We start from the raw sequence: 11,176 nt of genomic DNA, 5'->3' as shown, positions 1-11,176 counted from the left end.
CATAAGGGCCAGAGTGTTTTGGTGAATGGCTACTCCTTTCTGCCAGAACTAGCTCATAGGATGGCTGGAGGGTGCCATAGCTGGACAGAAGAAGAAGCAATGGGGAGCTGAGGGGCCACATCCCAGTCTTTCAGCATGTTATTGTCTCATTTTGCTTATCACAAGAACAAGGTAAATGAAGACGGTAATGTGGCCTTGATTATAGGAATGCCATACCAACATGTGATTCAGATCAAGCCTTGCCTGGCAATTCAGTCAGGAAATTACATGCTGAGGCACCTGGAAGGATTAATATTCTTTTCAGGTAAAAATGTCTTTTGTTTCCTTCATTTTTTTCCTTCTTATTACAGGCCAGGGCACCTGCTCTTGTGGTAAGTGCATTTGTGGAACTGGATGGTTTGGAAACTTGTGTCAGCATCCAAGGAAGTGTAACATGACGGAGGAAGAGAGCAGAAGTTTGTGTGAATCAGCAGATGGCATATTGTGCTCAGGAAAGGGTAAGCATTGGTAGCTGAGATCCCCTATGTCAGTGTTCCGCGAGATAAAAATAATCATGTTGCGGAAGATTGCAGTGGGTTTTTGTTTAATAACAGTTTCTTCTCAAGTCATCCATTGTTACAAGGCAGTTATTATTGGCTTCATAATGCTCATAACCTTGACAAAACACCCACTTCGTTGCATATGTGCTACAGTCACAAGCACTTATCAGCTTTGCTCTCCAGTGCAATTTAGTAACATCATGGGATTTCATGTACCTATCTGTGGACTTGTGTTGAGAGGTGGCTATTATGAACTGGTTTATGGCACTAGAGGGAACTATGTTCAATAACAGCAGCATTGGCTGTGCCAGTCTTCCTCTGCCCAGTTAGTGCAAGTGGAAAGCTAGTCCCTGGTAGCACCCATAGCTTCCTTGTATTCCCCCATTAGATATTTTCAGCACTTTATTAGTATTATTTTTCATATAGATCTTCAGCTGGCTGGCAGTCCAGTCTGCCTTAGTATGAGGGCAGGCTTGGCATACAGAGAGAAAAAATACATTTTAGAAGCTTCTACAATTCCCCTATCTTGAAGTCTATAAGAGACAAGGATTTCCTAAGGTGACAGCTTTTATTGGACCAACTATGTAGTTGGGATAAAATTGAACCTAAGGAAGAATGTCTTGCATTCAAAAGCTTGTCTAACTTTATGCCAACTACATAGTTGATTCAATAAAAGAGATCATCCTGAGAAATCCTCTTGCATAATTTCTGAATCATCACAGCTGCATCAGTCTTACACTATCATATCTTGAGTCTTTGAGAGTAGAAACAAACAACTTATGTCACTGGAAAGAGGATTTTTTTGATCTCTGATGGGATAAACCTAGTTATAAAATGCAACACAGCTGTGACCCATGGGAAAAAAATAGCTCCATGATCTTGAAGCTGGCTGGAGGCTGACCCAGTCGCTAGTTTAGCGAGTGTACACCACTAGAATGGCCTCCTGGGTGATCTTTTCTATTGTCCTGGATTGCTGGAGTGCAGTGCTCTCTGGCCTGGGCTACTCTTATTATACCACTTCTTCACCACCATAATGTACTCTGTGAGGATGAGATGTAAATGACATCGAGCAGACTTTAGGCCAACTTCCTTTGGCAATTTTAAGTCACTGGAATGGCATTTTAGTTTTCTGTCTGTATGTGATATAGAGAATAAGAATGCAGTACTTCATTGAACAATACTTTTAGGGAGGAAAGAGATTCTTTTGTGGTATTTTTTTTCTTCCTGAACTGGCCCAGTATTATAGAAAATGAGGAAATTCCTTACAATTAGACAAAGTGACCAAAACAGAAGAACTGTACAATTTCACCATGGTTTCAGCTAAAGACTGATGTCATTTGGAATTTACTGTGTTTTAGCCAATACCTAAATTCTTCTTTGTCAGTCTCAAAGTGACTTGCATTATAAAAATATAAGGTGAATTGATATGTGCTACTTTAGGTTCTAAACAAATATAAATATCAAATAATTTATTTGCAAGTTTAAAGGCAAATGCCTTGTACATTTGGGTTTTTTTTATAAATATGGATAGCTTTAAGCTTCCTTCCCCAACCCCATTCTGAAAGCAGCTTAGCCAGACCATGTATATTTCATCCTAGAATGTAAATTTGTGGCAAGATCCTCATAAGAATGTAAGAGCTGCCATTTACTGGATCAGATCATAAGTCCATCTTGCCCAGTATCCTTTGTCAGACAATGGCAGTGTGTGGAGGCTGAAAGGAAGAATGAACCGGGTATGACCAGGGATTTTTTCCACTGTTCCTCTCTCACATTTGACCAGAATGCATTTGGCACAGGACAAAAAAGTTGAGACACAGAAAGACCTTTTAGGCCCTCCCTTCCCTTCCACAGACAAGTTAAGCTGAGAGAGGATGTGGCCAGGCCCTGGCAGGCCTAAATATGACTGAGGACAGGTTTAAACCCCCACCTCGGCCTGCAGGATTCAGAGGGTGGAGGAAGAGGGACCGTGGCCAGATGGGGGCATGGCCATACCCCCATGGCAGGGAAGAAGGAGGAGGGGGAGAGCCCTGCCCACCGCACTGGCTCCCTGACAGCCGGGAGCAATCTGGGCACACAGCTCTGCTGCCTGGCCCCAGAGGGGGATGCTTCCCTCTCCACCTCATCCCACTCCCCCGCCACCATGGCATAGGGAGGAGGGCTCTGTGCAGTGATGGAGGAGGACCCTTCCTCCCCCTGTGCAGGGTGAGGAGGAGGGCTCTGTGCGGTGCTGCCTGGCCCTGGAGGGGGACCCTTCTCCCTCCTCCTCCCCCACACCATGGGGCAGGGAAGGGGGCTCTGTGCAGAGCTGCCTGGCCTGGCCCGGCCCGGCCCAACCCACCCTGGGTACAGGGAGTGGCTGTCACTGAGCTGCAGCTACTGAGGAGGGCTCTGCCCCACCCCTGAAGCCTGGGCCGGACCTGCTCAGCCCTGGCCAAGGCAGCCACAGTGTGGGCCACAGGAGTGGGGCCCTCCTCAGTGGTTGCAGCTCAGTGACAGGGAAGCTGTGCCCTGTCAGCGAGAGCAGTTTGTCCTGGCATTCATGGATGGTAGGGAGGAGGAGGGGGAAGAGTCCCTCTCTGGGCCCAGAAAGTGCTGCACAGAGCCCCCCCTCCCCACCCCGTGGTGGTGGCGGGGAGGAGGGAAGGGGGAGGGGGACAATACCCCTTCCAGCACTACATAGAGCCCCACTCCCTGCCCTATGGTGGGGGGGGAAGAGTCCCACTCTGGGGCTGAGCAGCACCCTGCAGCGGGGGGGGGGGCAGGAGAAGGAGGGATGCTTTGCCCCAGCTGTGGTCTCCCCAGTGTGTGTGGGGGGGAATTCCGTCCCTCCTCCCTTCCCCCTTAGCCTTAACAGGACCATGCTGGGTTGGCTGCAGTCCCTGCCAGTGGGGCAGGGAAGGGAGTGGTGTGAAATAAACCCCATCCTGGTCATCCTGACAGGCTGCTGTCCCTCCCCATCCCCTCGCTGCTCCAGAGGCAGGGGTGGGGGTCACGGCCCCGTCAAGGCAAAGAGGACAGGGAGATGGTTAATTCCTTCCCCCATCTCTTCTGCCCCAGGGACCACTGCCACTTGCCTGCAGACAGACAGACCCCAGCTGTGGGGCGGGGGGAGGGGAAGGAGGGAAGAATTAACCCCCTTCCTGCCCACTACCTTAATGGGACCATGCCAGGACATGTCTGGCCACACCCCCATCCCAGCTCAGGATAGAGAGCAGAGGGGCAGGGTCAGCCCTACTGTCTTGACCAGAGAGCACAACCCAGCCCAGCCCAGCTTAGCACAGGGCTTCAGAGCATGCTGGGATGCTGGAGGACTCTGGTTTAACTTAATCCAGGAAGGGGTCTGAGACCGAAGTTGCATAAACTGGTTTGACCCAAATCAGTTAAGTCTGATACTACATTCAGTGAGGGTTATCTCAAATCACTTTTGCCCATTTTGAAACTGGTTTATGTGCACTGAACTCATGTTCTGCTACAGGTTTAAACCAGTTTCTTATCACTTAAACCAGTTTATGTGTAACCTCTGTCCCTAGCCTTAGTCACAGTTGACTGCCCTTACAATGGAGCTGTGCTCCCTAACATAAACGTTCTGTGGGTTGATATGAATTATATTCGCCTACATGCAATCAAAGTTTTAAGAGAGCATAAAGTTATGCTCCTAAGGATCAGAGCTTCCATACTGATAGACACTGACAGATTTTTATAGGAACCATGGTACTTCAGTTTTTGGGGAGTCTACTTTCAAATTTATAAAAAGGTCCTGATACTCACAGCATGACTGCTCGATACTTTAATAAAATTAGGTCTTTTTAATATAGGGCAGGCTGACCACCAAAATTATCAATCACTTTTCAAAACCTTTGTTCACTAACTGCATCACTTGTAGTAAAAATTCTCACCAATGAAAACAACAACACCCACCAGGCTGCTGCTTCATCAGCAATGGATACAGGACTGCAGATGGTTGCTGAAACTGTTCTACACTCAATTGACTTTATGAGCCAAAAAAGGATCAGGGAGGCCCTGGCTAGAAATCCAAGGGAGCTACCCCTAGTTAATTAGATTGTTTTAATTAAACTGAGAAGGCTCCCAAAGCAGCACGTTCCTCGCAAGAAAGAGACTTCACATTTTTTACTTTTGTAATGTACTGTTATGTTCTGGAGCCTCCTTTCCTTTGGTTCCTTTCACATTACATTTGTTGTATTTTCTACATATACTGTTAAGATGCCTGTCTTTATGATGGGTCAACTCAGGTTTCTGACAGGATGATTTTCTTCTAAATTTTTCTGATTGATAAAATTGGCATCAGCTTATGCTTTTTTCAGCATCAAAAGGTTGGTGTGTTGTAGGTGATTTTGTAAAAAGGGACTTCTGGCTTACATTAATCTTAAATATGTCTTGTGATATAAATAATTTTATTTTTATTGTAAGCATGAGATTTTCTTACCATATGTACTTGCCCCAATTGCCTCTTTCTGTAATGGACTGTGTACATTTGGAAGTAGAGACATTATTTTTTAATATCCATGGTTTAATAGACAATTACATTATACCACAGAAAAAATAGGTGCTTTAATGAATTTTGTGCTTCCCAAGCATTAAAATTATAAGTCACTTAGTATTTGGTTGTAGAATCCAGTAGTTTACTGTTAAAGGCAACATTTTCCTAAAATAAATCAGTACATTAGTTAGTACATTAACTCTGCTTGTTCTACTATAAATAAATCAGTTAGTGAGTTACAATAAGTTTTGGTAGCTGTGCTCATCTGAAGTTTTAATAAATTAGAAACTGAGTGTACTAATCAAAGAACTCTAAGATTTGTAGCAAAACAGATTATTTCTGGGGAAAATGCAATTGATATACAGCATCCAGCATCTGAAGGAAAACTTTTTCTTTGAATTTTTACTATGGGACAGATCCCAAACCCAGTAAAGTTAATAGAGAGATGATCGTTGTCTCCATGAGCCTTCTGTAAGCATCTTGAGACTTCAATTTGTTACAATGTTTCATGTATAAGGGAGTAGGAATATATCTTTTTATGTGCTTTCTACAGCCATTATACACATCATGGCACTCTGTAATTAAGGAGAAACCCTTAAAATAATGTGATATAATGGGATACTCAAAAGTGTCCAAGCAACTTAGAAGCACATACTCTTTTGAAGGTCTATGCAACTTTAAATGTTTCATGGGGGGTTGAAAAATTCTTCCTCCTAATGTAACAGGGAGCTGGAAGCTCCAGTTATGAAAAAGGATCAGATTCATCATAATGGTCACTGTGCAAGTCAGGAAAGGGCAAAATAAGAAATACTAGCCATAAAGCAGGTGGCAGAGAGGAAAAGGGGAGCCACCAATTAACTCGTAATCAGAAAGGTTAGTACCTGGGAGTCGGGGAGTTATCATCCACATGTGGTTATGGGAAGAACAAGATAAGGACTTGCTTGGAAATGGGAAAGGTGGCAGAGGAACAGAAAGCAATGTGATGCACAGCTTTGAGAGAAAACCCTGTGGAAAAAGTGAGCCATCACCCATAGCGGGAGAAAGAGAGACAGAGTGCTGAGGAATCCTGTTAAGGGACTGGACTTTCTGGATTAGGGCAGTGAGAAGCCCAGGGATGGGTTACTCAGGTGGCCTTCATTTTCCCAAAAAGACTGGCTAGTTTTTCTGCTGAATGTAGGTTAGAGGGCTCGGAAGTAAGACTTATGAGGAAAGTCTGAAAGAACGATGTTTAGTTAATTTGGAGAAAAGACCAAAGGGGGTGGTGGATTTAATAGCAATCTTCAAATACCCAAAAGACAATTATCAAGAGGATGTAGATGGGCTTTTCTTTGTCTCCACAGGGGACAGGACTAAGAGCAGTGGCCTCAAGCTGCATCAGAGGAAATTTAGGTTGGAGATTAGAAGGAACTTTCTGACAATGAGGATGATCAAGCATTGGGACAGGCTAGCTAAATTTTGAAGAGCAGGTTAGACAGACACTTGGCTGGGATGGTTTTGTAAGGGACAATCCTGCCTTGAGCAGGATACAGACTAGATCTCACAAGGTTCCATTCAGCCCTACTTCCCTACGATTCTGTGATCCTCTGAAACCTCTTTAATATTCTTTAGGGCAGGGACATGGACTCAGGTCTACCTCCCAGGTAAGTGTCTAAACCACTAGGCTACAGAGTCATTTACACAAGCTCATATTTTTTTGTTTTTCCTCTTACAAAGTGGAACAGCATCAGTTGAAGGAGTGGGGGGCTTCGAAGAGCCACATTTTACTTAAGTGCCTATATCCACTTGTGGATTTTGTCCATTGTGCCTTGGTCATAGTGGGTCATTTTCACTCTGGAAACAATTTTATCAATTTCACTACTGTTAGCCCACGAGTGATTTTGGCTTTTTTAGTCACAAAGCAGAATAGCTACTGGGAAGCGTAGGCGTGATTGTGGATTTCTGGAACAAAGGGAAAAACCTCTAAATGTGAGTCATGATTAAACAAAATAGCAAAATCAAGGCAGTAGACTGAACACCACTTCACACTCAACTCACCTCTAAAGGACCCTTTTATTCAATAAGCTTTTATCTTGATTATCGTCTTTTAGACAATAGCTTGCTAGATAGCAATTGTGTGTATGTCTGACATGTTATATCCCAGACTGAAAAGGGTTATTGCATTGTAACTGAAAACGATCATCTTTGTGATTTCAGGTTCCTGCCACTGTGGAAAGTGCATCTGTTCACCCCAGGAATGGTACATTTCAGGGGAATTCTGTGAATGTGATGACAGAGACTGCGACAAACATGATGGGCTCATTTGCACAGGTGCAGTACAGACTAACCCTTAATTGCTCTTGAGAAGCTGACTGCATAAATTGAAGTGAGACAAAACCCAAGCTGTTCTTTGTCCATTGATGTCATACTTTCCTATTATTAAAAATCATTGTAGATGTTAATGGAATGCTTCTTTGTGTACTGTGGATAAATTGGCACAACTTAACAGTTCATAATAAGAATTGAAAACCAAAGCATGAAGTACAAAAACTAAATCATTTGTGACATTCAGTCAGAGGAGGAAACTGCATTTGTCCATTTATTCCTGGAAAAAATAGATATATAACAAATATTCCATATAGTGTATTCCATATACTAATCCATATACATCTATAGCGATATAGATATAGATATAGATTGCTATATGGAATACACTATATGGAATATTAGTAATTCAGCAAGTTGTATGGCTGGCCCCTTTCTTATTTCATTTGCTATAATAGATGTATGTTAATGCATTCAAATTGTAATCTTTGGTAATACAGTGTGAGCAGGTGCTTATATTACAAAGAGAATAACAGCCATGTTTGCCAATACAGTTCCCTTGTATCCACACAATTCTCTCAGGGATGCTAAGATGTCTGACAGTCTTTCTTGTAACATGATAGCTGCTGATTAAACCTGTTCCACCTATCTTAGGTCTGAGGGTTTAGGTCGCAGATGCAAAGGGAAATGAACAGATTTCCAACTGTTCCTTGTAGCAGAGGAAGGAGAGAGAAATCTAGTGACAAGCAGAAACATGTGAACTGTTATATTAACTTGGTGGGTATTCCAGAATGAAAATCTTAGAGCACAGTCTGTCTGTCTATTCACCTAGGAAACTCTTTGCCGAGCAGTGCTCTCCTGCTAACTAATACCTACAGTAGTAGAAGTCAGAACAACATCTCTGTTAAGTAGGGAGGGGTAGGAAAAATCTCTAATGATTACGATGTGAGAAATATAATCAATCAGGTGTTCTGGGTTCTGTTCACAAATCTGTCACTGATCACCTGGATGACTAAATTTACAACTGTTCCCTGTGTTTGGGTGCTCACAATTGTGAGGTTCCTACAGACCTATTTTTCAGAGGTGCTGACTGCCACAATTCCATTTAAATCAATGAAAACCAGGACATAGCTGCCTTACACTGGGCATCAAAAGGCAATGTTTGAATATATCATTTTTAATGCTCCATGCATCAGTTTCCCTTCTCCAAAGCAGGACAATACCTTCGTATCACAAACAGACTTTGATATATCTTTAGTAAAGATTTGAAAGGCACCATTTTGTATCAGAGAATCACAAAGCGTTGTTTGTATTACCATTCAGTTTGCTGCATGTGTTTTTAAATGTTAGCTAAAATAGCTCTAGTTTTTCCTCACACCTTGAGGTGCAGTGTGAACATGAAGCACAAACATCTGGGTGCAAATCATGATGGCATAATTACAATATTTACTATTCTGCTGATGGTATTGCTGAAAAGATGCCATTAATTGTTTGAAAGCGTAGGTTTTTGGCTGCTGCTTAATCAAATGTAAAGTGCTCTCTCTACAGAAAAATATGTAAAGGGACAATAAAACTATTTTATTATGGCTTGTTACTTCCCATAACAACACATTTTAATGTAGTACATTTCAATTATGGTAATTATCCCGTTTGCTCTGTTCTAGGCAATGGTGTATGTAGCTGCGGGAACTGTGAGTGCTGGGAAGGATGGAATGGAAATGCGTGTGAAATCTGGCTCGGGACAGAATACCCTTAACTACAACAAAGAACATCAAGGACTGAGGGTTGTTTCATGTGTTTTGTTTGTTTGTTTTTTAAGCTGCTATAACACGTAAATGCAGGGTGAAAGACATAGAGCAACCACTAGAAATACCCAGACTGCATCTGTATTTCAGAGCACCCTACCAAGGGCCTGCTTCTGTTCCTATAGATGCCCGTGACAAATCTAACATTGCTTCAATGGGAACAGAATTTGGCCATAAAATACTTAAAGCTGTATTGGAGTTAATGGGAATTTTGCTTGTAGTCAAATGTTTATAGTCAAATTAAAATCGGCCTTAAATAGTGTTTGATGGAAGTAGCACAAAAGCAGTTTTTTTGCATAATCTACTTTCTTTTTCCAATTTCAGTGTTGCTACATAATAACATTAAGAAAAAAGCATATAGTTGAATATTTGGCAAAAACAATTCTGATGAATTTGATAGTGTTTGTGAAATATTTCATTTGACCTTTGATTCCCTTCTATTTATGCTGATTATGTCAGGGCTCCAATAACAAGAGAAGCTGTAAATTGCTCATCAAAACCTTAATGCTTTTAATTTTTGTCTGAGAATCGTATTTGTCTAACTGAGATTCAAATACCTATGCACCACATACAGTAGATCAATGACAGAAGTTATGAAACCTGACCCCATTGCTAGAACAGCACATTTTTTAAACACATAATTTTGTGGCTTCTGTGTCAGTAAGCTGGTTATTTAGTCTTCATACGCCAATACTCTGAAATGCATATTCTTTAAGATTATAAAAAAAATTAAAAACAGAGAAGATAAACTGTATGATTTGCTATTTTGAATAAATATATTAACTTGTATGTACTTTCATCATACTGTTTTATGTATGTTCACTTTATCTAGATCTTAAAAGTAAAGCAAATGAAATGTTAACTTTTAGGATGCCAATTCTGTATTCTATTAGGACTTGCTGCTTAGGAACAGATTACACTGCCACATGTGGTATCCATTGAATTTTACTATTTTTGTGCAAAGTGGGAGTCGAAAGGTCAACTGAATTGGAAAGTCAGTTATATAGTATGGAAGACGGGAATCAGCCAAACACACACAGAGGATGGCAAAAAAGTATATATGTTTTAAAACAGTAAATACAAACAATGCAGTGGAATGAACAAACTTTTTATTTTTTTCCAATGGTGAAATGCTCAGTGTGAAATTCACATTGAATTATGAAAAAAATGCACAAGTGTTGGGACTTCCCTAATTTATTTACATTTCCTTTTCTTTTTTGTACATGTAAATTTGGCAGCCCTTTAATTTTTCAGAGCAAAAAAAATACATACATTTTCTTTTCAAAAGTTAGTGATTACATCTCAAAAGTATGACTAAGCAATAAAAAGACTTCAATGTTTCTTTTAATATCAAACTGTAATATTGTGTTGTGATTTAGGGATCATGGTTCAGTCTGTTAGAGAGATGCAGGACTCAGAATGAAGGAACCTGGTTTTCAGCTGAAAAAATGTATTTCCATCATGACACTAGAAATTTATTTTCTTATAGAAAGGACTCAGATGAAATAGGAAAAGACAACAGTACAGAGCACGTAATAGTTATAAGCATGAAAACGTTTAATGCAGTGACTGAATGGTTTTCAACACATTTTCATTCTGTTCCCACTTTTATTTTGTTCCCATTCTTTATCTTACCTGATCATCTTTTTTTCTAAAAGAAAAAAGAAGACAAAAAAGAAGAAAAAGAAATGCTACTTCTCAGGGAGACAACACAGTCACCTCAAAAAGTCTTTGCATAACACCGACATAATGAGAACCCCCCCTTCCCCACCCCCGGCCCAAAGCTGCTATTGTTAGGAAATAAGGCAGAGTTCTAAAATGTATTCATACAGTATAAAGAAAATTTAAAGTAAAATAAATATTGAAAAAATAGTTGGGATTTTATAGCTCTAATCTTCAAATTGTGTAGAGAGTAACAGGAATGACTATATGTGTTTTAATATATATGCATTTTACCAACCCTGGTCTTTTGACTGGTGATCAACAAGTTTGTTGGTTTTATTTATTCCTAAAAGTAGTACAGATCTAAAAAT

General features: G+C 41.0%; 1 non-coding gene across 1 annotated transcript; it reads left to right on the top strand.

The window, feature by feature from the left end:
* The first annotated feature begins 359 nt into the window (after positions 1-359).
* Positions 360-10,913, top strand: LOC102384454. Its single transcript, XR_003095604.1, has 3 exons — positions 360-497; positions 7,231-7,344; positions 9,003-10,913. It is a non-coding gene; the product is annotated as an uncharacterized LOC102384454 (transcript).
* The last annotated feature ends 263 nt before the right edge of the window (positions 10,914-11,176 follow it).

This window comes from Alligator sinensis, unplaced genomic scaffold (genome assembly GCF_000455745.1).
Source record: "Alligator sinensis unplaced genomic scaffold, ASM45574v1 scaffold593_1, whole genome shotgun sequence".
NCBI lineage: Eukaryota > Metazoa > Chordata > Crocodylia > Alligatoridae > Alligator > Alligator sinensis.
This window is presented reverse-complemented; position numbering and strand designations above follow the sequence as displayed.